Source organism: Schistocerca cancellata, unplaced genomic scaffold, assembly GCF_023864275.1.
Source record: "Schistocerca cancellata isolate TAMUIC-IGC-003103 unplaced genomic scaffold, iqSchCanc2.1 HiC_scaffold_1083, whole genome shotgun sequence".
NCBI classification, from domain to species: Eukaryota; Metazoa; Arthropoda; class Insecta; order Orthoptera; family Acrididae; genus Schistocerca; species Schistocerca cancellata.
Window position 1 is genome coordinate 226,497 of NW_026047082.1, and position 25,813 is coordinate 252,309.

At 51.9% G+C, this 25,813-nt stretch overlaps 30 non-coding genes across 30 annotated transcripts; 24 read left to right on the plus strand and 6 right to left on the minus strand.

The window, feature by feature from the left end:
- The first annotated feature begins 139 nt into the window (after positions 1 to 139).
- Positions 140 to 212, plus strand: Trnam-cau (transfer RNA methionine (anticodon CAU)). The gene has a single exon. It is a non-coding gene; the product is annotated as a tRNA-Met (tRNA).
- Positions 213 to 635: 423 nt separating this feature from the next.
- Trnae-cuc (transfer RNA glutamic acid (anticodon CUC)) lies at positions 636 to 707 on the plus strand. The gene has a single exon. It is a non-coding gene; the product is annotated as a tRNA-Glu (tRNA).
- A 253-nt stretch (positions 708 to 960) lies between these two features.
- Positions 961 to 1,034, plus strand: Trnai-aau (transfer RNA isoleucine (anticodon AAU)). The gene has a single exon. It is a non-coding gene; the product is annotated as a tRNA-Ile (tRNA).
- Positions 1,035 to 1,783: 749 nt separating this feature from the next.
- On the minus strand, positions 1,784 to 1,855 carry Trnag-ucc (transfer RNA glycine (anticodon UCC)). The gene has a single exon. It is a non-coding gene; the product is annotated as a tRNA-Gly (tRNA).
- Positions 1,856 to 2,175: 320 nt separating this feature from the next.
- On the plus strand, positions 2,176 to 2,246 carry Trnag-gcc (transfer RNA glycine (anticodon GCC)). Its single transcript has one exon. It is a non-coding gene; the product is annotated as a tRNA-Gly (tRNA).
- Positions 2,247 to 2,541: 295 nt separating this feature from the next.
- On the plus strand, positions 2,542 to 2,614 carry Trnam-cau (transfer RNA methionine (anticodon CAU)). Its single transcript has one exon. It is a non-coding gene; the product is annotated as a tRNA-Met (tRNA).
- A 423-nt stretch (positions 2,615 to 3,037) lies between these two features.
- Positions 3,038 to 3,109, plus strand: Trnae-cuc (transfer RNA glutamic acid (anticodon CUC)). Its single transcript has one exon. It is a non-coding gene; the product is annotated as a tRNA-Glu (tRNA).
- Positions 3,110 to 3,362: 253 nt separating this feature from the next.
- On the plus strand, positions 3,363 to 3,436 carry Trnai-aau (transfer RNA isoleucine (anticodon AAU)). Its single transcript has one exon. It is a non-coding gene; the product is annotated as a tRNA-Ile (tRNA).
- Positions 3,437 to 4,183: 747 nt separating this feature from the next.
- Positions 4,184 to 4,255, minus strand: Trnag-ucc (transfer RNA glycine (anticodon UCC)). The gene has a single exon. It is a non-coding gene; the product is annotated as a tRNA-Gly (tRNA).
- A 320-nt stretch (positions 4,256 to 4,575) lies between these two features.
- On the plus strand, positions 4,576 to 4,646 carry Trnag-gcc (transfer RNA glycine (anticodon GCC)). Its single transcript has one exon. It is a non-coding gene; the product is annotated as a tRNA-Gly (tRNA).
- Positions 4,647 to 4,941: 295 nt separating this feature from the next.
- On the plus strand, positions 4,942 to 5,014 carry Trnam-cau (transfer RNA methionine (anticodon CAU)). The gene has a single exon. It is a non-coding gene; the product is annotated as a tRNA-Met (tRNA).
- Positions 5,015 to 5,437: 423 nt separating this feature from the next.
- Positions 5,438 to 5,509, plus strand: Trnae-cuc (transfer RNA glutamic acid (anticodon CUC)). The gene has a single exon. It is a non-coding gene; the product is annotated as a tRNA-Glu (tRNA).
- A 253-nt stretch (positions 5,510 to 5,762) lies between these two features.
- Positions 5,763 to 5,836, plus strand: Trnai-aau (transfer RNA isoleucine (anticodon AAU)). Its single transcript has one exon. It is a non-coding gene; the product is annotated as a tRNA-Ile (tRNA).
- Positions 5,837 to 6,645: 809 nt separating this feature from the next.
- On the minus strand, positions 6,646 to 6,717 carry Trnag-ucc (transfer RNA glycine (anticodon UCC)). The gene has a single exon. It is a non-coding gene; the product is annotated as a tRNA-Gly (tRNA).
- Positions 6,718 to 7,037: 320 nt separating this feature from the next.
- On the plus strand, positions 7,038 to 7,108 carry Trnag-gcc (transfer RNA glycine (anticodon GCC)). Its single transcript has one exon. It is a non-coding gene; the product is annotated as a tRNA-Gly (tRNA).
- A 295-nt stretch (positions 7,109 to 7,403) lies between these two features.
- On the plus strand, positions 7,404 to 7,476 carry Trnam-cau (transfer RNA methionine (anticodon CAU)). The gene has a single exon. It is a non-coding gene; the product is annotated as a tRNA-Met (tRNA).
- Positions 7,477 to 7,899: 423 nt separating this feature from the next.
- Trnae-cuc (transfer RNA glutamic acid (anticodon CUC)) lies at positions 7,900 to 7,971 on the plus strand. The gene has a single exon. It is a non-coding gene; the product is annotated as a tRNA-Glu (tRNA).
- A 253-nt stretch (positions 7,972 to 8,224) lies between these two features.
- Trnai-aau (transfer RNA isoleucine (anticodon AAU)) lies at positions 8,225 to 8,298 on the plus strand. Its single transcript has one exon. It is a non-coding gene; the product is annotated as a tRNA-Ile (tRNA).
- Positions 8,299 to 9,047: 749 nt separating this feature from the next.
- Trnag-ucc (transfer RNA glycine (anticodon UCC)) lies at positions 9,048 to 9,119 on the minus strand. Its single transcript has one exon. It is a non-coding gene; the product is annotated as a tRNA-Gly (tRNA).
- Positions 9,120 to 9,439: 320 nt separating this feature from the next.
- Trnag-gcc (transfer RNA glycine (anticodon GCC)) lies at positions 9,440 to 9,510 on the plus strand. Its single transcript has one exon. It is a non-coding gene; the product is annotated as a tRNA-Gly (tRNA).
- A 295-nt stretch (positions 9,511 to 9,805) lies between these two features.
- Trnam-cau (transfer RNA methionine (anticodon CAU)) lies at positions 9,806 to 9,878 on the plus strand. The gene has a single exon. It is a non-coding gene; the product is annotated as a tRNA-Met (tRNA).
- A 423-nt stretch (positions 9,879 to 10,301) lies between these two features.
- Positions 10,302 to 10,373, plus strand: Trnae-cuc (transfer RNA glutamic acid (anticodon CUC)). Its single transcript has one exon. It is a non-coding gene; the product is annotated as a tRNA-Glu (tRNA).
- Positions 10,374 to 10,626: 253 nt separating this feature from the next.
- Trnai-aau (transfer RNA isoleucine (anticodon AAU)) lies at positions 10,627 to 10,700 on the plus strand. The gene has a single exon. It is a non-coding gene; the product is annotated as a tRNA-Ile (tRNA).
- Positions 10,701 to 11,449: 749 nt separating this feature from the next.
- Trnag-ucc (transfer RNA glycine (anticodon UCC)) lies at positions 11,450 to 11,521 on the minus strand. Its single transcript has one exon. It is a non-coding gene; the product is annotated as a tRNA-Gly (tRNA).
- Positions 11,522 to 11,841: 320 nt separating this feature from the next.
- Positions 11,842 to 11,912, plus strand: Trnag-gcc (transfer RNA glycine (anticodon GCC)). Its single transcript has one exon. It is a non-coding gene; the product is annotated as a tRNA-Gly (tRNA).
- Positions 11,913 to 12,207: 295 nt separating this feature from the next.
- Positions 12,208 to 12,280, plus strand: Trnam-cau (transfer RNA methionine (anticodon CAU)). Its single transcript has one exon. It is a non-coding gene; the product is annotated as a tRNA-Met (tRNA).
- A 6,113-nt stretch (positions 12,281 to 18,393) lies between these two features.
- Positions 18,394 to 18,467, plus strand: Trnai-aau (transfer RNA isoleucine (anticodon AAU)). Its single transcript has one exon. It is a non-coding gene; the product is annotated as a tRNA-Ile (tRNA).
- Positions 18,468 to 19,216: 749 nt separating this feature from the next.
- Positions 19,217 to 19,288, minus strand: Trnag-ucc (transfer RNA glycine (anticodon UCC)). The gene has a single exon. It is a non-coding gene; the product is annotated as a tRNA-Gly (tRNA).
- Positions 19,289 to 19,608: 320 nt separating this feature from the next.
- On the plus strand, positions 19,609 to 19,679 carry Trnag-gcc (transfer RNA glycine (anticodon GCC)). The gene has a single exon. It is a non-coding gene; the product is annotated as a tRNA-Gly (tRNA).
- Positions 19,680 to 19,974: 295 nt separating this feature from the next.
- Positions 19,975 to 20,047, plus strand: Trnam-cau (transfer RNA methionine (anticodon CAU)). The gene has a single exon. It is a non-coding gene; the product is annotated as a tRNA-Met (tRNA).
- Positions 20,048 to 25,813: the final 5,766 nt, after the last annotated feature.

The following is a 25,813-nucleotide window of genomic DNA, read 5'->3' on the forward strand; positions in this document are numbered from 1 at the left end:
GCGTCGGCCTAGCATCGCAAGTTGCCTGTCGCGCCGGGAATGGACGTGTAGCAACTGAAAAAAATGAGCCAGGAAGTGCAGACTCTCTACCCCTGGTATTTGGTAGTTACAGAGATTCCAGAAGGCGTGGCGGTCACTTGCCTCGGTAGCGCAGTAGGCAGCGCGTAAGTCTCATAATCTTAAGGTCGTGAGTTCGATCCTCACCCGGGGCATTTAATTTACTTTCGTCCACAGCTAAATTGACGGCTCTGGGGTTTGCGAAGGAGCGAAACACTTCGTACTTTGTTATCCACAAGGCTTCAACGACTCAGCGTGATAATGTTTACTTCCCGTTATTACTACCTGCAGTTCTTACGAAAAATTTTCAAGGAACAATGTACTAGTAATAAAACTGAATTTCGTACGATATAACGTGTAAAGTCACACAATGTATGACCTGCTGTATGATGACAGGCAGCAGGTCTTTACTTGCGAAATAAGTAAATAAATATTATTACTTACAGCTTTGCTTTTCCTCCTACCCCTGTAACAACGAGGCATAAAGCAATGGATTGTGACTTTTGACATGGGCGCGCGAAAAGGTGCTCGCAAACAGGGAAAGTGCGACACGGAAAGCGAGGAGAAAAATGTGCACGTCCGGTGTGGTCTAGTGGCTAGGATACCTGGCTCTCACCCAGGAGGCCCGGGTTCGATTCCCGGTACCGGAACGGAATTTTTTCGGAAAAAATCACGACAAGTTTTGACCCTGCGAAAGGCTGTTTCACGTCCTCCTCGCATTATAGCTACTGGTTCATTAACGTCAGCTGAAAACAGCCGAGAGAAACGGGCAAGCAATGAAATTACTACGAGCAGCGGAATAAAGAAGAGACGCTGGTCCACTGTTGGACTGCTACCATAGAAATGTTACATGGCAATACGCAGAGCAATTCCCGCGAAGCGATGGAAGGCTGTCTGCACCGAGGCCCGTTAGCTCAGTTGGTTAGAGCGTCGTGCTAATAACGCGAAGGTCGTGGGTTCGATCCCCCCACGGGCCACTACGATTTCACTCTTTCAAAAAGGCAGCGCCGATTTCGGCGGGGAAGTATGGTGACAAAGAAATCGTCACATTGTGTGGGAACTGATAGGGGACCAGAACGCGACTTGTCGGGACGCGCTAAAACACTTCACTGGTCACAGCACGGTGAACGCACAGTTTCTCGTCCGATCACCGCTACTGCGCGAAACTGGACGTTGTCAGTGCTCGGGCGGGTGACCGCCTGCGAACACACGGCACTGCCGATAGTTTCAATTCGTATTTCTCTTTCCTCTTCGGTTTCGGAGCTGCAGCGCTATTCGGTCAAGGGCACTGGCGCCACATTTTGCCTCTCGGTATGCCAAGTCGCGCCGTGCGGCCACAGTGAAATGAAGGAGCGTGTTGAAAAATTTTCAACAAAGAAAAAAAAAAAAGAAATCTACTAGTAATAAAACTGAATTTGTCTGACAGAACATGTAAAATCAGACAATACATGATAACAGGCAGCAGGTATTTACTTGAGGCATAAGTAATGTGGTGCCCGCCCGCCTCGCCATACCTCTCTCAGTCGTTTTGCGTGCTTGTCCTTTTTATATAGGCCGATTGGAGAGCGTCAGCTCTCGCGTCAGACGAGCAAAGTCGAGACAAGTCGAGACTCAAGGTGAATCGACGCACACGCTATAGGGTGGCCTGCAGCGAGTAAGATGGGGAAAGAAACATTAATTGAAGGACGCGTGGCAAAAGTACTCATACGCAAAAGTAAAAGCCGGCTGCGGTGGCCGGGAATCGAACCCGGATCAACTGCTTGGAAGGCAACTATGCTGACCATTACACCACCACCGCACGGTTTCCGTCCGCGCACGCCGCGCTGTGTCTGCTTCCCGCCTGTCGTCGGCGGCTCAAGGTGGTCGTAGCTGTAGGCGCATTACGGGGTAGGCGAGCGCATCCAGACAGCGTCTCTACGCACATTTCGCGTCCTTTGGCAAGAGTCGTCGCGTGCGTGCGCCGCAAGAGTACTTAGGCGATCGCGTTCGGGCGTCATTTTTAAGCAGTGCAGTGCAGGATTCAGCGTCTGTAGCATTCTCTCGAGAGGATGCGACGGCGCTGGACGGCAGTCCCACTTTCCCCACAGACGTCTGCCGCGGAAAGCACCAGGAAGCTGAGCATCGGTGGTTCAGTGGTAGAATGCTCGCCTGCCACGCGGGCGGCCCGGGTTCGATTCCCGGCCGATGCATCATTTTGTTTTTTCTCCGTTAGTGGTGCTGCGTGTCTTTCGCACTCGAACTGCGTGAGCCATGAGAATGAACCGTGGTATTTCCGTGTGGAAATAACCAAACATGCAGCGCGCACGACTGCTCGTTTGGACTCTTATGTGCTATTGTACATACTGGCGTCGGCCTAGCATCGCAAGTTGCCTGTCGCGCCGGGAATGGACGTGTAGCAACTGAAAAAAATGAGCCAGGAAGTGCAGACTCTCTACCCCTGGTATTTGGTAGTTACAGAGATTCCAGAAGGCGTGGCGGTCACTTGCCTCGGTAGCGCAGTAGGCAGCGCGTAAGTCTCATAATCTTAAGGTCGTGAGTTCGATCCTCACCCGGGGCATTTAATTTACTTTCGTCCACAGCTAAATTGACGGCTCTGGGGTTTGCGAAGGAGCGAAACACTTCGTACTTTGTTATCCACAAGGCTTCAACGACTCAGCGTGATAATGTTTACTTCCCGTTATTACTACCTGCAGTTCTTACGAAAAATTTTCAAGGAACAATGTACTAGTAATAAAACTGAATTTCGTACGATATAACGTGTAAAGTCACACAATGTATGACCTGCTGTATGATGACAGGCAGCAGGTCTTTACTTGCGAAATAAGTAAATAAATATTACTACTTACAGCTTTGCTTTTCCTCCTACCCCTGTAACAACGAGGCATAAAGCAATGGATTGTGACTTTTGACATGGGCGCGCGAAAAGGTGCTCGCAAACAGGGAAAGTGCGACACGGAAAGCGAGGAGAAAAATGTGCACGTCCGGTGTGGTCTAGTGGCTAGGATACCTGGCTCTCACCCAGGAGGCCCGGGTTCGATTCCCGGTACCGGAACGGAATTTTTTCGGAAAAAATCACGACAAGTTTTGACCCTGCGAAAGGCTGTTTCACGTCCTCCTCGCATTATAGCTACTGGTTCATTAACGTCAGCTGAAAACAGCCGAGAGAAACGGGCAAGCAATGAAATTACTACGAGCAGCGGAATAAAGAAGAGACGCTGGTCCACTGTTGGACTGCTACCATAGAAATGTTACATGGCAATACGCAGAGCAATTCCCGCGAAGCGATGGAAGGCTGTCTGCACCGAGGCCCGTTAGCTCAGTTGGTTAGAGCGTCGTGCTAATAACGCGAAGGTCGTGGGTTCGATCCCCCCACGGGCCACTACGATTTCACTCTTTCAAAAAGGCAGCGCCGATTTCGGCGGGGAAGTATGGTGACAAAGAAATCGTCACATTGTGTGGGAACTGATAGGGGACCAGAACGCGACTTGTCGGGACGCGCTAAAACACTTCACTGGTCACAGCACGGTGAACGCACAGTTTCTCGTCCGATCACCGCTACTGCGCGAAACTGGACGTTGTCAGTGCTCGGGCGGGTGACCGCCTGCGAACACACGGCACTGCCGATAGTTTCAATTCGTATTTCTCTTTCCTCTTCGGTTTCGGAGCTGCAGCGCTATTCGGTCAAGGGCACTGGCGCCACATTTTGCCTCTCGGTATGCCAAGTCGCGCCGTGCGGCCACAGTGAAATGAAGGAGCGTGTTGAAAAATTTTCAACAAAGAAAAAAAAAAGAAATCTACTAGTAATAAAACTGAATTTGTCTGACAGAACATGTAAAATCAGACAATACATGATAACAGGCAGCAGGTATTTACTTGAGGCATAAGTAATGTGGTGCCCGCCCGCCTCGCCATACCTCTCTCAGTCGTTTTGCGTGCTTGTCCTTTTTATATAGGCCGATTGGAGAGCGTCAGCTCTCGCGTCAGACGAGCAAAGTCGAGACAAGTCGAGACTCAAGGTGAATCGACGCACACGCTATAGGGTGGCCTGCAGCGAGTAAGATGGGGAAAGAAACATTAATTGAAGGACGCGTGGCAAAAGTACTCATACGCAAAAGTAAAAGCCGGCTGCGGTGGCCGGGAATCGAACCCGGATCAACTGCTTGGAAGGCAACTATGCTGACCATTACACCACCACCGCACGGTTTCCGTCCGCGCACGCCGCGCTGTGTCTGCTTCCCGCCTGTCGTCGGCGGCTCAAGGTGGTCGTAGCTGTAGGCGCATTACGGGGTAGGCGAGCGCATCCAGACAGCGTCTCTACGCACATTTCGCGTCCTTTGGCAAGAGTCGTCGCGTGCGTGCGCCGCAAGAGTACTTAGGCGATCGCGTTCGGGCGTCATTTTTAAGCAGTGCAGTGCAGGATTCAGCGTCTGTAGCATTCTCTCGAGAGGATGCGACGGCGCTGGACGGCAGTCCCACTTTCCCCACAGACGTCTGCCGCGGAAAGCACCAGGAAGCTGAGCATCGGTGGTTCAGTGGTAGAATGCTCGCCTGCCACGCGGGCGGCCCGGGTTCGATTCCCGGCCGATGCATCATTTTGTTTTTTCTCCGATAGTGGTGCTGCGTGTCTTTCGCACTCGAACTGCGTGAGCCATGAGAATGAACCGTGGTATTTCCGTGTGGAAATAACCAAACATGCAGCGCGCACGACTGCTCGTTTGGACTCTTATGTGCTATTGTACATACTGGCGTCGGCCTAGCATCGCAAGTTGCCTGTCGCGCCGGGAATGGACGTGTAGCAACTGAAAAAAATGAGCCAGGAAGTGCAGACTCTCTACCCCTGGTATTTGGTAGTTACAGAGATTCCAGAAGGCGTGGCGGTCACTTGCCTCGGTAGCGCAGTAGGCAGCGCGTAAGTCTCATAATCTTAAGGTCGTGAGTTCGATCCTCACCCGGGGCATTTAATTTACTTTCGTCCACAGCTAAATTGACGGCTCTGGGGTTTGCGAAGGAGCGAAACACTTCGTACTTTGTTATCCACAAGGCTTCAACGACTCAGCGTGATAATGTTTACTTCCCGTTATTACTACCTGCAGTTCTTACGAAAAATTTTCAAGGAACAATGTACTAGTAATAAAACTGAATTTCGTACGATATAACGTGTAAAGTCACACAATGTATGACCTGCTGTATGATGACAGGCAGCAGGTCTTTACTTGCGAAATAAGTAAATAAATATTACTACTTACAGCTTTGCTTTTCCTCCTACCCCTGTAACAACGAGGCATAAAGCAATGGATTGTGACTTTTGACATGGGCGCGCGAAAAGGTGCTCGCAAACAGGGAAAGTGCGACACGGAAAGCGAGGAGAAAAATGTGCACGTCCGGTGTGGTCTAGTGGCTAGGATACCTGGCTCTCACCCAGGAGGCCCGGGTTCGATTCCCGGTACCGGAACGGAATTTTTTCGGAAAAAATCACGACAAGTTTTGACCCTGCGAAAGGCTGTTTCACGTCCTCCTCGCATTATAGCTACTGGTTCATTAACGTCAGCTGAAAACAGCCGAGAGAAACGGGCAAGCAATGAAATTACTACGAGCAGCGGAATAAAGAAGAGACGCTGGTCCACTGTTGGACTGCTACCATAGAAATGTTACATGGCAATACGCAGAGCAATTCCCGCGAAGCGATGGAAGGCTGTCTGCACCGAGGCCCGTTAGCTCAGTTGGTTAGAGCGTCGTGCTAATAACGCGAAGGTCGTGGGTTCGATCCCCCCACGGGCCACTACGATTTCACTCTTTCAAAAAGGCAGCGCCGATTTCGGCGGGGAAGTATGGTGACAAAGAAATCGTCACATTGTGTGGGAACTGATAGGGGACCAGAACGCGACTTGTCGGGACGCGCTAAAACACTTCACTGGTCACAGCACGGTGAACGCACAGTTTCTCGTCCGATCACCGCTACTGCGCGAAACTGGACGTTGTCAGTGCTCGGGCGGGTGACCGCCTGCGAACACACGGCACTGCCGATAGTTTCAATTCGTATTTCTCTTTCCTCTTCGGTTTCGGAGCTGCAGCGCTATTCGGTCAAGGGCACTGGCGCCACATTTTGCCTCTCGGTATGCCAAGTCGCGCCGTGCGGCCACAGTGAAATGAAGGAGCGTGTTGAAAAATTTTCAACAAAGAAAAAAAAAAAAGAAATCTACTAGTAATAAAACTGAATTTGTCTGACAGAACATGTAAAATCAGACAATACATGATAACAGGCAGCAGGTATTTACTTGAGGCATAAGTAATGTGGTGCCCGCCCGCCTCGCCATACCTCTCTCAGTCGTTTTGCGTGCTTGTCCTTTTTATATAGGCCGATTGGAGAGCGTCAGCTCTCGCGTCAGACGAGACAAGTCGAGACAAGTCGAGACAAGTCGAGACAAGTCGAGACAAGTCGAGACAAGTCGAGACAAGTCGAGACAAGTCGAGACTCAAGGTGAATCGACGCACACGCTATAGGGTGGCCTGCAGCGAGTAAGATGGGGAAAGAAACATTAATTGAAGGACGCGTGGCAAAAGTACTCAGACGCAAAAGTAAAAGCCGGCTGCGGTGGCCGGGAATCGAACCCGGATCAACTGCTTGGAAGGCAACTATGCTGACCATTACACCACCACCGCACGGTTTCCGTCCGCGCACGCCGCGCTGTGTCTGCTTCCCGCCTGTCGTCGGCGGCTCAAGGTGGTCGTAGCTGTAGGCGCATTACGGGGTAGGCGAGCGCATCCAGACAGCGTCTCTACGCACATTTCGCGTCCTTTGGCAAGAGTCGTCGCGTGCGTGCGCCGCAAGAGTACTTAGGCGATCGCGTTCGGGCGTCATTTTTAAGCAGTGCAGTGCAGGATTCAGCGTCTGTAGCATTCTCTCGAGAGGATGCGACGGCGCTGGACGGCAGTCCCACTTTCCCCACAGACGTCTGCCGCGGAAAGCACCAGGAAGCTGAGCATCGGTGGTTCAGTGGTAGAATGCTCGCCTGCCACGCGGGCGGCCCGGGTTCGATTCCCGGCCGATGCATCATTTTGTTTTTTCTCCGATAGTGGTGCTGCGTGTCTTTCGCACTCGAACTGCGTGAGCCATGAGATTGAACCGTGGTATTTCCGTGTGGAAATAACCAAACATGCAGCGCGCACGACTGCTCGTTTGGACTCTTATGTGCTATTGTACATACTGGCGTCGGCCTAGCATCGCAAGTTGCCTGTCGCGCCGGGAATGGACGTGTAGCAACTGAAAAAAATGAGCCAGGAAGTGCAGACTCTCTACCCCTGGTATTTGGTAGTTACAGAGATTCCAGAAGGCGTGGCGGTCACTTGCCTCGGTAGCGCAGTAGGCAGCGCGTAAGTCTCATAATCTTAAGGTCGTGAGTTCGATCCTCACCCGGGGCATTTAATTTACTTTCGTCCACAGCTAAATTGACGGCTCTGGGGTTTGCGAAGGAGCGAAACACTTCGTACTTTGTTATCCACAAGGCTTCAACGACTCAGCGTGATAATGTTTACTTCCCGTTATTACTACCTGCAGTTCTTACGAAAAATTTTCAAGGAACAATGTACTAGTAATAAAACTGAATTTCGTACGATATAACGTGTAAAGTCACACAATGTATGACCTGCTGTATGATGACAGGCAGCAGGTCTTTACTTGCGAAATAAGTAAATAAATATTACTACTTACAGCTTTGCTTTTCCTCCTACCCCTGTAACAACGAGGCATAAAGCAATGGATTGTGACTTTTGACATGGGCGCGCGAAAAGGTGCTCGCAAACAGGGAAAGTGCGACACGGAAAGCGAGGAGAAAAATGTGCACGTCCGGTGTGGTCTAGTGGCTAGGATACCTGGCTCTCACCCAGGAGGCCCGGGTTCGATTCCCGGTACCGGAACGGAATTTTTTCGGAAAAAATCACGACAAGTTTTGACCCTGCGAAAGGCTGTTTCACGTCCTCCTCGCATTATAGCTACTGGTTCATTAACGTCAGCTGAAAACAGCCGAGAGAAACGGGCAAGCAATGAAATTACTACGAGCAGCGGAATAAAGAAGAGACGCTGGTCCACTGTTGGACTGCTACCATAGAAATGTTACATGGCAATACGCAGAGCAATTCCCGCGAAGCGATGGAAGGCTGTCTGCACCGAGGCCCGTTAGCTCAGTTGGTTAGAGCGTCGTGCTAATAACGCGAAGGTCGTGGGTTCGATCCCCCCACGGGCCACTACGATTTCACTCTTTCAAAAAGGCAGCGCCGATTTCGGCGGGGAAGTATGGTGACAAAGAAATCGTCACATTGTGTGGGAACTGATAGGGGACCAGAACGCGACTTGTCGGGACGCGCTAAAACACTTCACTGGTCACAGCACGGTGAACGCACAGTTTCTCGTCCGATCACCGCTACTGCGCGAAACTGGACGTTGTCAGTGCTCGGGCGGGTGACCGCCTGCGAACACACGGCACTGCCGATAGTTTCAATTCGTATTTCTCTTTCCTCTTCGGTTTCGGAGCTGCAGCGCTATTCGGTCAAGGGCACTGGCGCCACATTTTGCCTCTCGGTATGCCAAGTCGCGCCGTGCGGCCACAGTGAAATGAAGGAGCGTGTTGAAAAATTTTCAACAAAGAAAAAAAAAAAAGAAATCTACTAGTAATAAAACTGAATTTGTCTGACAGAACATGTAAAATCAGACAATACATGATAACAGGCAGCAGGTATTTACTTGAGGCATAAGTAATGTGGTGCCCGCCCGCCTCGCCATACCTCTCTCAGTCGTTTTGCGTGCTTGTCCTTTTTATATAGGCCGATTGGAGAGCGTCAGCTCTCGCGTCAGACGAGCAAAGTCGAGACAAGTCGAGACTCAAGGTGAATCGACGCACACGCTATAGGGTGGCCTGCAGCGAGTAAGATGGGGAAAGAAACATTAATTGAAGGACGCGTGGCAAAAGTACTCATACGCAAAAGTAAAAGCCGGCTGCGGTGGCCGGGAATCGAACCCGGATCAACTGCTTGGAAGGCAACTATGCTGACCATTACACCACCACCGCACGGTTTCCGTCCGCGCACGCCGCGCTGTGTCTGCTTCCCGCCTGTCGTCGGCGGCTCAAGGTGGTCGTAGCTGTAGGCGCATTACGGGGTAGGCGAGCGCATCCAGACAGCGTCTCTACGCACATTTCGCGTCCTTTGGCAAGAGTCGTCGCGTGCGTGCGCCGCAAGAGTACTTAGGCGATCGCGTTCGGGCGTCATTTTTAAGCAGTGCAGTGCAGGATTCAGCGTCTGTAGCATTCTCTCGAGAGGATGCGACGGCGCTGGACGGCAGTCCCACTTTCCCCACAGACGTCTGCCGCGGAAAGCACCAGGAAGCTGAGCATCGGTGGTTCAGTGGTAGAATGCTCGCCTGCCACGCGGGCGGCCCGGGTTCGATTCCCGGCCGATGCATCATTTTGTTTTTTCTCCGATAGTGGTGCTGCGTGTCTTTCGCACTCGAACTGCGTGAGCCATGAGAATGAACCGTGGTATTTCCGTGTGGAAATAACCAAACATGCAGCGCGCACGACTGCTCGTTTGGACTCTTATGTGCTATTGTACATACTGGCGTCGGCCTAGCATCGCAAGTTGCCTGTCGCGCCGGGAATGGACGTGTAGCAACTGAAAAAAATGAGCCAGGAAGTGCAGACTCTCTACCCCTGGTATTTGGTAGTTACAGAGATTCCAGAAGGCGTGGCGGTCACTTGCCTCGGTAGCGCAGTAGGCAGCGCGTAAGTCTCATAATCTTAAGGTCGTGAGTTCGATCCTCACCCGGGGCATTTAATTTACTTTCGTCCACAGCTAAATTGACGGCTCTGGGGTTTGCGAAGGAGCGAAACACTTCGTACTTTGTTATCCACAAGGCTTCAACGACTCAGCGTGATAATGTTTACTTCCCGTTATTACTACCTGCAGTTCTTACGAAAAATTTTCAAGGAACAATGTACTAGTAATAAAACTGAATTTCGTACGATATAACGTGTAAAGTCACACAATGTATGACCTGCTGTATGATGACAGGCAGCAGGTCTTTACTTGCGAAATAAGTAAATAAATATTACTACTTACAGCTTTGCTTTTCCTCCTACCCCTGTAACAACGAGGCATAAAGCAATGGATTGTGACTTTTGACATGGGCGCGCGAAAAGGTGCTCGCAAACAGGGAAAGTGCGACACGGAAAGCGAGGAGAAAAATGTGCACGTCCGGTGTGGTCTAGTGGCTAGGATACCTGGCTCTCACCCAGGAGGCCCGGGTTCGATTCCCGGTACCGGAACGGAATTTTTTCGGAAAAAATCACGACAAGTTTTGACCCTGCGAAAGGCTGTTTCACGTCCTCCTCGCATTATAGCTACTGGTTCATTAACGTCAGCTGAAAACAGCCGAGAGAAACGGGCAAGCAATGAAATTACTACGAGCAGCGGAATAAAGAAGAGACGCTGGTCCACTGTTGGACTGCTACCATAGAAATGTTACATGGCAATACGCAGAGCAATTCCCGCGAAGCGATGGAAGGCTGTCTGCACCGAGGCCCGTTAGCTCAGTTGGTTAGAGCGTCGTGCTAATAACGCGAAGGTCGTGGGTTCGATCCCCCCACGGGCCACTACGATTTCACTCTTTCAAAAAGGCAGCGCCGATTTCGGCGGGGAAGTATGGTGACAAAGAAATCGTCACATTGTGTGGGAACTGATAGGGGACCAGAACGCGACTTGTCGGGACGCGCTAAAACACTTCACTGGTCACAGCACGGTGAACGCACAGTTTCTCGTCCGATCACCGCTACTGCGCGAAACTGGACGTTGTCAGTGCTCGGGCGGGTGACCGCCTGCGAACACACGGCACTGCCGATAGTTTCAATTCGTATTTCTCTTTCCTCTTCGGTTTCGGAGCTGCAGCGCTATTCGGTCAAGGGCACTGGCGCCACATTTTGCCTCTCGGTATGCCAAGTCGCGCCGTGCGGCCACAGTGAAATGAAGGAGCGTGTTGAAAAATTTTCAACAAAGAAAAAAAAAAAAGAAATCTACTAGTAATAAAACTGAATTTGTCTGACAGAACATGTAAAATCAGACAATACATGATAACAGGCAGCAGGTATTTACTTGAGGCATAAGTAATGTGGTGCCCGCCCGCCTCGCCATACCTCTCTCAGTCGTTTTGCGTGCTTGTCCTTTTTATATAGGCCGATTGGAGAGCGTCAGCTCTCGCGTCAGACGAGCAAAGTCGAGACAAGTCGAGACTCAAGGTGAATCGACGCACACGCTATAGGGTGGCCTGCAGCGAGTAAGATGGGGAAAGAAACATTAATTGAAGGACGCGTGGCAAAAGTACTCATACGCAAAAGTAAAAGCCGGCTGCGGTGGCCGGGAATCGAACCCGGATCAACTGCTTGGAAGGCAACTATGCTGACCATTACACCACCACCGCACGGTTTCCGTCCGCGCACGCCGCGCTGTGTCTGCTTCCCGCCTGTCGTCGGCGGCTCAAGGTGGTCGTAGCTGTAGGCGCATTACGGGGTAGGCGAGCGCATCCAGACAGCGTCTCTACGCACATTTCGCGTCCTTTGGCAAGAGTCGTCGCGTGCGTGCGCCGCAAGAGTACTTAGGCGATCGCGTTCGGGCGTCATTTTTAAGCAGTGCAGTGCAGGATTCAGCGTCTGTAGCATTCTCTCGAGAGGATGCGACGGCGCTGGACGGCAGTCCCACTTTCCCCACAGACGTCTGCCGCGGAAAGCACCAGGAAGCTGAGCATCGGTGGTTCAGTGGTAGAATGCTCGCCTGCCACGCGGGCGGCCCGGGTTCGATTCCCGGCCGATGCATCATTTTGTTTTTTCTCCGATAGTGGTGCTGCGTGTCTTTCGCACTCGAACTGCGTGAGCCATGAGAATGAACCGTGGTATTTCCGTGTGGAAATAACCAAACATGCAGCGCGCACGACTGCTCGTTTGGACTCTTATGTGCTATTGTACATACTGGCGTCGGCCTAGCATCGCAAGTTGCCTGTCGCGCCGGGAATGGACGTGTAGCAACTGAAAAAAATGAGCCAGGAAGTGCAGACTCTCTACCCCTGGTATTTGGTAGTTACAGAGATTCCAGAAGGCGTGGCGGTCACTTGCCTCGGTAGCGCAGTAGGCAGCGCGTAAGTCTCATAATCTTAAGGTCGTGAGTTCGATCCTCACCCGGGGCATTTAATTTACTTTCGTCCACAGCTAAATTGACGGCTCTGGGGTTTGCGAAGGAGCGAAACACTTCGTACTTTGTTATCCACAAGGCTTCAACGACTCAGCGTGATAATGTTTACTTCCCGTTATTACTACCTGCAGTTCTTACGAAAAATTTTCAAGGAACAATGTACTAGTAATAAAACTGAATTTCGTACGATATAACGTGTAAAGTCACACAATGTATGACCTGCTGTATGATGACAGGCAGCAGGTCTTTACTTGCGAAATAAGTAAATAAATATTACTACTTACAGCTTTGCTTTTCCTCCTACCCCTGTAACAACGAGGCATAAAGCAATGGATTGTGACTTTTGACATGGGCGCGCGAAAAGGTGCTCGCAAACAGGGAAAGTGCGACACGGAAAGCGAGGAGAAAAATGTGCACGTCCGGTGTGGTCTAGTGGATGAGTCGGCTCTCAGCCGTGCTAGCGTGCGGAGCTGCTCCGCGCGCCGTCCGACGCTCCGCTCTCGGTGGTGTTTACTTCCGCGTCGCGGTGTTTGTGTCTATCGAGTCCGGTACTAACGTACACCATGGCGCACTCGTACCGCCGTGCAACGATCAAAGTAACGTTTCAGGCCGAACATCCACGACCCAGAGCTTTCGAAGTCGAACAGTTTATACGTGAGGATCTACGTTTGAACCCCCAGGACGTAATCGGCATACATTTTTCCATCACTGGAAGTGTTGTCTACATTAAGATGTCGACGGAGGAAATTTGCAATGACATAATTCACCGTCATGCCACCGGACTGAAATTTAAACACTCTGATGGACATATGGGTGCTGTGACAGTCGCCCATGCTGGATTCGGTCTCCGGACATTGCGGGTGTTTGAGCTCCCGTTCGAGGTGCCTCAGGATGTGGTCATTGCCGCCTTCCAACCATATGGCACCGTCTTAGGTCACGTCGCGGGGAAGTGGCAAACATTTACGACCTACCCCGTATTAAATGGCGTCCGGCAAATAAAAATTGAGCTGACGAAACATGTCCCATCGTACCTGCTGATTGGCGGTGTGAGGGCCATCGTCATGTATGATGGACAGCCACGAACGTGCGCAGGATGTGGCCAGGAGGGACATGTACGTTCCGAATGCTTACACCGCCGTTTAATACAGACGCCGTTACGTGAAGAGACCCAGGCTTCGACGGTCACGTCCTTACCCATCACCTACGCCAAGGTTGCACAGGACCCCGTCGTACCAATCTCGATTGCGCCAGCAGCTTCGTCAACGCCACCCGCCGCAGCACAACGCGCCGAGGACACAAGCACGGCGTCGCCTCCAGTGCTCGCTTCAGGACCGTCCGGTTTGCAGACCGAAACCGATGTTCCTGTTGGAACCATGGACGTCGACCTCGGTGTCGTGCCGACGTCTGCATTTGTCCAGACGGGTTCGGCGTCAGACGACGGGCGACCACATTCTGATTCAGAAGGCCACATCAGGAAACAGCGGTCGCCTCGCAAACACAGGAAACGACGACGAACGCCTTCCGATGACGCCCTCTCTCAGACGGCCCCACGAGATGTCGACCTGATGTCTGACGGTGATCTCCCACATTGCGTCCAGTCACGCGATGTGGCAGCAACAGGCGCCCCTCCTGTGACGCCTACTCTCCCGGCCAGGAACGTGTCCTCGCCGTTGTCAACGAATGATGACGGCGATCCCCCTGCCACTCATGTTCCGGAATCCACAACACCCGTTCCGGAAGTACGTGACCGTCACATGTCCACGTCGTCAGCTTCCTGGGCCGATGACATTGAAGAAGAAGCGGAACAGACTGCCAGCGTGTCTGCACAGGAGTCCACCTCGGCGACACTGGGGCAGGCGTCCCGCCAGTAATTATCACCACTGCGGGACCACCGGCGGGTCTCCACCTGCCGGCTACTTCTACCGCACGTTCTGCAAATACTGAGGATGGCCGCACACAGCAATATCGTATCGCCACGATGAATCTTGCCACCATTCGTGCCCCCCATAAACTGGCCATGTTCAGAGAGACTATTTACTCTGCGGATGTGGATATAGCACTCTTACAAGAGGTGTTTGTGGCTGACTTCCTAGTTCCCACCGGATACAACGCCCATGTTTCCCCCGCATCCGATACCGGTAGCGGCGTCGCCATCCTGCTACGCGACGGCCTCCCTGCAGAGGACGTCATCTACCTCCCCACTGCGCGAGGTATGGCCCTCACACTGTTCGGCGTGCGTATTATTAATATCTACGCACCGTCCGGCACTGGCCGCCGTCATGACCGACAAACTTTTTTTGCCGAAAGCGTCACGCCCCTTTTCACTGGTCCGCAGGACGATTTGGTACTCGGTGGGGATTTTAACTCGACACAGGAGCCCGCGGACCAACTCCCGCGACATTCCCCTTGTGCATCTCTCTCAGTGGTCATCGACCGTCTCCGACTTGTTGACACATGGCGGAAGCTCCACGGACTTCAACCGGGCTATACATTCTACACCTCTCACTCGTCAAGCCGCATAGATCGCATCTACGTTACCCGCTCCCTTGCTGATGGCACACGTCATGCGGAAATCTGGCCCTTGGCCTTTTCAGACCATGATGCGTACATCTGTGACGTCACTCTCGCCCGACAGCAAGTGTGGCATAGTCATGGTCTGTGGAAACTCAATGTCGCTCACCTGACCTCCTCAGACTGTCGCCGTATGGTCGAAGAAGCGTGGGCACGCTGCCACCATCGTCGAGAAGCCTATGCCTCCACCTTATCATGGTGGATCTCCTGTGCAAAGCCGACCCTCCGGAAGACTCTGATGAGTTATGGGAAGGAATTAAAGGCGTGGCAAACTAATACCCTGCACTTCTACTACACCATTCTACGTGACTGTACGACGATGCCTTTCTCGCCAGCCCGGCAGTCGATGGTCCATCGCACGAAGGCGCAGATCTCCATGATCATGCGGCGTAACTTGGAAGGCACTGTAGTCCGTTCTCGAGCTTCTAATCGAATCCCTCAAGAACGTCCGTCGATGTACCACCTCCTTCAGGAAAGACAACGACGACGACGAGCTCTGATCCAAGTCCTCACTGATGTGAAAGGGCGCCGGCACGACACCCAACAAAGCATCGGTCGTGCTCTCCATGCTCATTTTGCCGGGCTATACGCAGCCGTACCGCATTCTGCAGCACTGATCACAGAAGTCGCTCAGCTTACTACGACCACTCTTCCAGAGGATGCAGTGCACGACCTCCAAGACGACGTAACCACCGATGAAGTGCTAGACGCTATCAAGGCGGGTTCCGATAACAGATCTCCTGGACCTGACGGTATCCCCATCGAATTTTATAAAAGTTTTCACTATTTGTTGGCTTCCACGTGGACGGCAATCGCACAAGAGCTGATGTCACCGATGACAGTGGTCCCGAGCGCCTTTCTAGAAGGAATTATTATCCCCGTACATAAACCGCGTGGGTTATCGAGGATCCAGGACTATCGACCAATTACTTTGCTCAACAGCGACATGAAAATATTCACACGGCTAATGGCATCGCGTCTCAAGAAGTTCGCACGTTACGTCACATCCTGCGACCACACTTCCCTAGGAGGCGACAACAACATCCGTACGGCCCTTTGCCGTTACAGAGACATGATAGCATTAGCGCATCATCAGCGTCTCCCTGGCGCCTTGGCTTCACTGGACTTTAGCCAGGCTTTCGACCGTGTTGACCACTTCTATTTACGGACAGTTCTTCAGCATATGGGTTTTCCTGGCGGTATTGTAACGGTGATTATGCGCCTGTTGAGTAGTGCAACCTCCAAAATCATGTACAATGGTCGTCTTACACCGTCCCTGGTCATCGCACGATCTGTACGACAAGGATGCCCTCTTTCCACGATTTTGTATGCTTTCGCCTTGGAACCCCTGCTCCAGGGCATGCGCCAACGTTTGGAAGGCATGGCTGTGCAAGGCCACCGTTTTTGTTGTACAGCCTACGCAGACGACATAGTACTATATCTGCGCAGTGAAGATGAAGTACGAGCAGCACTGGCATGGGTGGCGACTTACGGCGAAGCGTCGGGGAGCTGCCTCAACGTGTCAAAATCCAAGGTCCTGCTCATTGGTGAGGGCTTGCCGGAGAGATGCGCTGCCCCGCTTAGTGTCTCCGCCACCATACGGTGTCTTGGACTTGATTTCACAGCAGACCTGCGCCGCTCAGCGACTATCAATGGTAGACGCTTGCTACAGACAATCAGAGCAAATCTCGCAGATCACCGGCTACGAGCTCTCGACATTATCCAACGCGCGCAATACGTGAACGTGTATCATGCTTCCCGTATACCACACGTGGCTCAAGTACTACCAGTCCCAAATCTCCTGGCGCGACGACTGTTGATGGCTTTCGGCTCCTTCGTCAGCTCGGGGATGTTATTCAAGGTGCAGTATGAATCCCTTGCACTGCCACGAGATCGTGGCGGTTTGGGACTCATCCACGTGCCGACTCGTGTCAAGGCACTATACGTCAGCTCCCAACTAAAACTTTGGCATCGTTGCCCACAGAGCCTTACTAGCCTCCTGCTTCACAACTTTGCACCGGCCTCCTTGTCCGCCCCAGTACTGTTATCGACCATTCCAACCCCCTTTTATTACATCCAACGATTTTTCCTGGAGTTCAGTTATATCTACCGGTCCTTACCACTTACACGTTTGTACCTCACGAAAACAGTCTCCGAATTGTTACAACAGTGCCGCCCGTCCAACCCCATCGAACGTAAGTATCCACAGTACGTGTGGAGACACATATGGAAGGCGATCCATGCGCGTTTTCTCGAATCAGACGTTCAATCAGCGTGGTACATCACCGTGAATGGCAAACAAGTTAACCGAGATCGTCTGCACCGCATCCATCTCGCCGATTCATCCCTCTGCACCCACTGTGGAGTGGATGACACGGATGTCCACCGGTTCCACTGTGGCACAGCGCTAGACGTCTGGACACTTGCGCGGCGAATTTTGGCGTTTCTTACTCGCCAGACACCGGCTCAGATCGACGTCCACATGCTTTTGCACCCCGATAAGACTTTCTACCCCTCCGCCAAAACTAACTCTGTGAATTGGATCTGTGGCCACACGATCCGCTATCTTTTTACTTCTGGCGACAAGTCTACGCTAGGATATTGGACTTATCTCAACGAACGACACTGCGTCCTGATACGCAACCCACGCTATAAACAATATTTTTCCAATTTCTTACGGAGCACTTTCGATGACCCACCTAGTAGCTGGAACGTCCAAGCCATGAGAAGCTGAAAACTGTATAAAACGAACCGAACTGAATAGATCTGCTACCCGGAACCCACGCCTACGCCATGAGAAGACACGTTTGGACGAGCTGGCATGCTGTAGGCGGACACTTCAGGAGCTCCTGTAAGAACGGGACTTTAACTACAAGTCGCACGACGACTTAAAACGCTTTTCCTTATTTATTCTTCATAGTTTGTTCTTAAAGGAACAAGAAATTTGATTTTGAATTTGAGAAACTTTTTTTGTTCCAAAAGATTGCTTCTTCGCCAACAAGATGAAGGAGACTCATTTTTGTTTACTGGAAGGCGAAACCAGTATAATTGGAGTCTTTGTTTTCTTTTGAAAAAAAAAAAAAAAAAAAAAGGTAGCTCAGTTGATAGAGCACTTGCCCGCGAAAGGCAAAGGTCCCGAGTTCGAGTCTCAGTCGGGCACACAAAAAAAAAATAGATGGATAGAGCGTCTGCCAAAAAAAAAAAAAAAAAAAAAAAAAAAAAAAAAGTGGCTAGGATACCTGGCTCTCACCCAGGAGGCCCGGGTTCGATTCCCGGTACCGGAACGGAATTTTTTCGGAAAAAATCACGACAAGTTTTGACCCTGCGAAAGGCTGTTTCACGTCCTCCTCGCATTATAGCTACTGGTTCATTAACGTCAGCTGAAAACAGCCGAGAGAAACGGGCAAGCAATGAAATTACTACGAGCAGCGGAATAAAGAAGAGACGCTGGTCCACTGTTGGACTGCTACCATAGAAATGTTACATGGCAATACGCAGAGCAATTCCCGCGAAGCGATGGAAGGCTGTCTGCACCGAGGCCCGTTAGCTCAGTTGGTTAGAGCGTCGTGCTAATAACGCGAAGGTCGTGGGTTCGATCCCCCCACGGGCCACTACGATTTCACTCTTTCAAAAAGGCAGCGCCGATTTCGGCGGGGAAGTATGGTGACAAAGAAATCGTCACATTGTGTGGGAACTGATAGGGGACCAGAACGCGACTTGTCGGGACGCGCTAAAACACTTCACTGGTCACAGCACGGTGAACGCACAGTTTCTCGTCCGATCACCGCTACTGCGCGAAACTGGACGTTGTCAGTGCTCGGGCGGGTGACCGCCTGCGAACACACGGCACTGCCGATAGTTTCAATTCGTATTTCTCTTTCCTCTTCGGTTTCGGAGCTGCAGCGCTATTCGGTCAAGGGCACTGGCGCCACATTTTGCCTCTCGGTATGCCAAGTCGCGCCGTGCGGCCACAGTGAAATGAAGGAGCGTGTTGAAAAATTTTCAACAAAGAAAAAAAAAAAAGAAATCTACTAGTAATAAAACTGAATTTGTCTGACAGAACATGTAAAATCAGACAATACATGATAACAGGCAGCAGGTATTTACTTGAGGCATAAGTAATGTGGTGCCCGCCCGCCTCGCCATACCTCTCTCAGTCGTTTTGCGTGCTTGTCCTTTTTATATAGGCCGATTGGAGAGCGTCAGCTCTCGCGTCAGACGAGCAAAGTCGAGACAAGTCGAGACTCAAGGTGAATCGACGCACACGCTATAGGGTGGCCTGCAGCGAGTAAGATGGGGAAAGAAACATTAATTGAAGGACGCGTGGCAAAAGTACTCATACGCAAAAGTAAAAGCCGGCTGCGGTGGCCGGGAATCGAACCCGGATCAACTGCTTGGAAGGCAACTATGCTGACCATTACACCACCACCGCACGGTTTCCGTCCGCGCACGCCGCGCTGTGTCTGCTTCCCGCCTGTCGTCGGCGGCTCAAGGTGGTCGTAGCTGTAGGCGCATTACGGGGTAGGCGAGCGCATCCAGACAGCGTCTCTACGCACATTTCGCGTCCTTTGGCAAGAGTCGTCGCGTGCGTGCGCCGCAAGAGTACTTAGGCGATCGCGTTCGGGCGTCATTTTTAAGCAGTGCAGTGCAGGATTCAGCGTCTGTAGCATTCTCTCGAGAGGATGCGACGGCGCTGGACGGCAGTCCCACTTTCCCCACAGACGTCTGCCGCGGAAAGCACCAGGAAGCTGAGCATCGGTGGTTCAGTGGTAGAATGCTCGCCTGCCACGCGGGCGGCCCGGGTTCGATTCCCGGCCGATGCATCATTTTGTTTTTTCTCCGATAGTGGTGCTGCGTGTCTTTCGCACTCGAACTGCGTGAGCCATGAGAATGAACCGTGGTATTTCCGTGTGGAAATAACCAAACATGCAGCGCGCACGACTGCTCGTTTGGACTCTTATGTGCTATTGTACATACTGGCGTCGGCCTAGCATCGCAAGTTGCCTGTCGCGCCGGGAATGGACGTGTAGCAACTGAAAAAAATGAGCCAGGAAGTGCAGACTCTCTACCCCTGGTATTTGGTAGTTACAGAGATTCCAGAAGGCGTGGCGGTCACTTGCCTCGGTAGCGCAGTAGGCAGCGCGTAAGTCTCATAATCTTAAGGTCGTGAGTTCGATCCTCACCCGGGGCATTTAATTTACTTTCGTCCACAGCTAAATTGACGGCTCTGGGGTTTGCGAAGGAGCGAAACACTTCGTACTTTGTTATCCACAAGGCTTCAACGACTCAGCGTGATAATGTTTACTTCCCGTTATTACTACCTGCAGTTCTTACGAAAAATTTTCAAGGAACAATGTACTAGTAATAAAACTGAATTTCGTACGATATAACGTGTAAAGTCACACAATGTATGACCTGCTGTATGATGACAGGCAGCAGGTCTTTACTTGCGAAATAAGTAAATAAATATTACTACTTACAGCTTTGCTTTTCCTCCTACCCCTGTAACAACGAGGCATAAAGCAATGGATTGTGACTTTTGACATGGGCGCGCGAAAAGGTGCTCGCAAACAGGGAAAGTGCGACACGGAAAGCGAGGAGAAAAATGTGCACGTCCGGTGTGGTCTAGTGGATGAGTCGGCTCTCAGCCGTGCTAGCGTGCGGAGCTGCTCCGCGCGCCGTCCGACGCTCCGCTCTCGGTGGTGTTTACTTCCGCGTCGCGGTGTTTGTGTCTATCGAGTCCGGTACTAACGTACACCATGGCGCACTCGTACCGCCGTGCAACGATCAAAGTAACGTTTCAGGCCGAACATCCACGACCCAGAGCTTTCGAAGTCGAACAGTTTATACGTGAGGATCTACGTTTGAACCCCCAGGACGTAATCGGCATACATTTTTCCATCACTGGAAGTGTTGTCTACATTAAGATGTCGACGGAGGAAATTTGCAATGACATAATTCACCGTCATGCCACCGGACTGAAATTTAAACACTCTGATGGACATATGGGTGCTGTGACAGTCGCCCATGCTGGATTCGGTCTCCGGACATTGCGGGTGTTTGAGCTCCCGTTCGAGGTGCCTCAGGATGTGGTCATTGCCGCCTTCCAACCATATGGCACCGTCTTAGGTCACGTCGCGGGGAAGTGGCAAACATTTACGACCTACCCCGTATTAAATGGCGTCCGGCAAATAAAAATTGAGCTGACGAAACATGTCCCATCGTACCTGCTGATTGGCGGTGTGAGGGCCATCGTCATGTATGATGGACAGCCACGAACGTGCGCAGGATGTGGCCAGGAGGGACATGTACGTTCCGAATGCTTACACCGCCGTTTAATACAGACGCCGTTACGTGAAGAGACCCAGGCTTCGACGGTCACGTCCTTACCCATCACCTACGCCAAGGTTGCACAGGACCCCGTCGTACCAATCTCGATTGCGCCAGCAGCTTCGTCAACGCCACCCGCCGCAGCACAACGCGCCGAGGACACAAGCACGGCGTCGCCTCCAGTGCTCGCTTCAGGACCGTCCGGTTTGCAGACCGAAACCGATGTTCCTGTTGGAACCATGGACGTCGACCTCGGTGTCGTGCCGACGTCTGCATTTGTCCAGACGGGTTCGGCGTCAGACGACGGGCGACCACATTCTGATTCAGAAGGCCACATCAGGAAACAGCGGTCGCCTCGCAAACACAGGAAACGACGACGAACGCCTTCCGATGACGCCCTCTCTCAGACGGCCCCACGAGATGTCGACCTGATGTCTGACGGTGATCTCCCACATTGCGTCCAGTCACGCGATGTGGCAGCAACAGGCGCCCCTCCTGTGACGCCTACTCTCCCGGCCAGGAACGTGTCCTCGCCGTTGTCAACGAATGATGACGGCGATCCCCCTGCCACTCATGTTCCGGAATCCACAACACCCGTTCCGGAAGTACGTGACCGTCACATGTCCACGTCGTCAGCTTCCTGGGCCGATGACATTGAAGAAGAAGCGGAACAGACTGCCAGCGTGTCTGCACAGGAGTCCACCTCGGCGACACTGGGGCAGGCGTCCCGCCAGTAATTATCACCACTGCGGGACCACCGGCGGGTCTCCACCTGCCGGCTACTTCTACCGCACGTTCTGCAAATACTGAGGATGGCCGCACACAGCAATATCGTATCGCCACGATGAATCTTGCCACCATTCGTGCCCCCCATAAACTGGCCATGTTCAGAGAGACTATTTACTCTGCGGATGTGGATATAGCACTCTTACAAGAGGTGTTTGTGGCTGACTTCCTAGTTCCCACCGGATACAACGCCCATGTTTCCCCCGCATCCGATACCGGTAGCGGCGTCGCCATCCTGCTACGCGACGGCCTCCCTGCAGAGGACGTCATCTACCTCCCCACTGCGCGAGGTATGGCCCTCACACTGTTCGGCGTGCGTATTATTAATATCTACGCACCGTCCGGCACTGGCCGCCGTCATGACCGACAAACTTTTTTTGCCGAAAGCGTCACGCCCCTTTTCACTGGTCCGCAGGACGATTTGGTACTCGGTGGGGATTTTAACTCGACACAGGAGCCCGCGGACCAACTCCCGCGACATTCCCCTTGTGCATCTCTCTCAGTGGTCATCGACCGTCTCCGACTTGTTGACACATGGCGGAAGCTCCACGGACTTCAACCGGGCTATACATTCTACACCTCTCACTCGTCAAGCCGCATAGATCGCATCTACGTTACCCGCTCCCTTGCTGATGGCACACGTCATGCGGAAATCTGGCCCTTGGCCTTTTCAGACCATGATGCGTACATCTGTGACGTCACTCTCGCCCGACAGCAAGTGTGGCATAGTCGTGGTCTGTGGAAACTCAATGTCGCTCACCTGACCTCCTCAGACTGTCGCCGTATGGTCGAAGAAGCGTGGGCACGCTGCCACCATCGTCGAGAAGCCTATGCCTCCACCTTATCATGGTGGATCTCCTGTGCAAAGCCGACCCTCCGGAAGACTCTGATGAGTTATGGGAAGGAATTAAAGGCGTGGCAAACTAATACCCTGCACTTCTACTACACCATTCTACGTGACTGTACGACGATGCCTTTCTCGCCAGCCCGGCAGTCGATGGTCCATCGCACGAAGGCGCAGATCTCCATGATCATGCGGCGTAACTTGGAAGGCACTGTAGTCCGTTCTCGAGCTTCTAATCGAATCCCTCAAGAACGTCCGTCGATGTACCACCTCCTTCAGGAAAGACAACGACGACGACGAGCTCTGATCCAAGTCCTCACTGATGTGAAAGGGCGCCGGCACGACACCCAACAAAGCATCGGTCGTGCTCTCCATGCTCATTTTGCCGGGCTATACGCAGCCGTACCGCATTCTGCAGCACTGATCACAGAAGTCGCTCAGCTTACTACGACCACTCTTCCAGAGGATGCAGTGCACGACCTCCAAGACGACGTAACCACCGATGAAGTGCTAGACGCTATCAAGGCGGGTTCCGATAACAGATCTCCTGGACCTGACGGTATCCCCATCGAATTTTATAAAAGTTTTCACTATTTGTTGGCTTCCACGTGGACGGCAATCGCACAAGAGCTGATGTCACCGATGACAGTGGTCCCGAGCGCCTTTCTAGAAGGAATTATTATCCCCGTACATAAACCGCGTGGGTTATCGAGGATCCAGGACTATCGACCAATTACTTTGCTCAACAGCGACATGAAAATATTCACACGGCTAATGGCATCGCGTCTCAAGAAGTTCGCACGTTACGTCACATCCTGCGACCACACTTCCCTAGGAGGCGACAACAACATCCGTACGGCCCTTTGCCGTTACAGAGACATGATAGCATTAGCGCATCATCAGCGTCTCCCTGGCGCCTTGGCTTCACTGGACTTTAGCCAGGCTTTCGACCGTGTTGACCACTTCTATTTACGGACAGTTCTTCAGCATATGGGTTTTCCTGGCGGTATTGTAACGGTGATTATGCGCCTGTTGAGTAGTGCAACCTCCAAAATCATGTACAATGGTCGTCTTACACCGTCCCTGGTCATCGCACGATCTGTACGACAAGGATGCCCTCTTTCCACGATTTTGTATGCTTTCGCCTTGGAACCCCTGCTCCAGGGCATGCGCCAACGTTTGGAAGGCATGGCTGTGCAAGGCCACCGTTTTTGTTGTACAGCCTACGCAGACGACATAGTACTATATCTGCGCAGTGAAGATGAAGTACGAGCAGCACTGGCATGGGTGGCGACTTACGGCGAAGCGTCGGGGAGCTGCCTCAACGTGTCAAAATCCAAGGTCCTGCTCATTGGTGAGGGCTTGCCGGAGAGATGCGCTGCCCCGCTTAGTGTCTCCGCCACCATACGGTGTCTTGGACTTGATTTCACAGCAGACCTGCGCCGCTCAGCGACTATCAATGGTAGACGCTTGCTACAGACAATCAGAGCAAATCTCGCAGATCACCGGCTACGAGCTCTCGACATTATCCAACGCGCGCAATACGTGAACGTGTATCATGCTTCCCGTATACCACACGTGGCTCAAGTACTACCAGTCCCAAATCTCCTGGCGCGACGACTGTTGATGGCTTTCGGCTCCTTCGTCAGCTCGGGGATGTTATTCAAGGTGCAGTATGAATCCCTTGCACTGCCACGAGATCGTGGCGGTTTGGGACTCATCCACGTGCCGACTCGTGTCAAGGCACTATACGTCAGCTCCCAACTAAAACTTTGGCATCGTTGCCCACAGAGCCTTACTAGCCTCCTGCTTCACAACTTTGCACCGGCCTCCTTGTCCGCCCCAGTACTGTTATCGACCATTCCAACCCCCTTTTATTACATCCAACGATTTTTCCTGGAGTTCAGTTATATCTACCGGTCCTTACCACTTACACGTTTGTACCTCACGAAAACAGTCTCCGAATTGTTACAACAGTGCCGCCCGTCCAACCCCATCGAACGTAAGTATCCACAGTACGTGTGGAGACACATATGGAAGGCGATCCATGCGCGTTTTCTCGAATCAGACGTTCAATCAGCGTGGTACATCACCGTGAATGGCAAACAAGTTAACCGAGATCGTCTGCACCGCATCCATCTCGCCGATTCATCCCTCTGCACCCACTGTGGAGTGGATGACACGGATGTCCACCGGTTCCACTGTGGCACAGCGCTAGACGTCTGGACACTTGCGCGGCGAATTTTGGCGTTTCTTACTCGCCAGACACCGGCTCAGATCGACGTCCACATGCTTTTGCACCCCGATAAGACTTTCTACCCCTCCGCCAAAACTAACTCTGTGAATTGGATCTGTGGCCACACGATCCGCTATCTTTTTACTTCTGGCGACAAGTCTACGCTAGGATATTGGACTTATCTCAACGAACGACACTGCGTCCTGATACGCAACCCACGCTATAAACAATATTTTTCCAATTTCTTACGGAGCACTTTCGATGACCCACCTAGTAGCTGGAACGTCCAAGCCATGAGAAGCTGAAAACTGTATAAAACGAACCGAACTGAATAGATCTGCTACCCGGAACCCACGCCTACGCCATGAGAAGACACGTTTGGACGAGCTGGCATGCTGTAGGCGGACACTTCAGGAGCTCCTGTAAGAACGGGACTTTAACTACAAGTCGCACGACGACTTAAAACGCTTTTCCTTATTTATTCTTCATAGTTTGTTCTTAAAGGAACAAGAAATTTGATTTTGAATTTGAGAAACTTTTTTTGTTCCAAAAGATTGCTTCTTCGCCAACAAGATGAAGGAGACTCATTTTTGTTTACTGGAAGGCGAAACCAGTATAATTGGAGTTTTTGTTTTCTTTTGATAAAAAAAAAAAAAAAAAAAAGGTAGCTCAGTTGATAGAGCACTTGCCCGCGAAAGGCAAAGGTCCCGAGTTCGAGTCTCAGTCGGGCACACAAAAAAAAAAAAAGATGGATAGAGCGT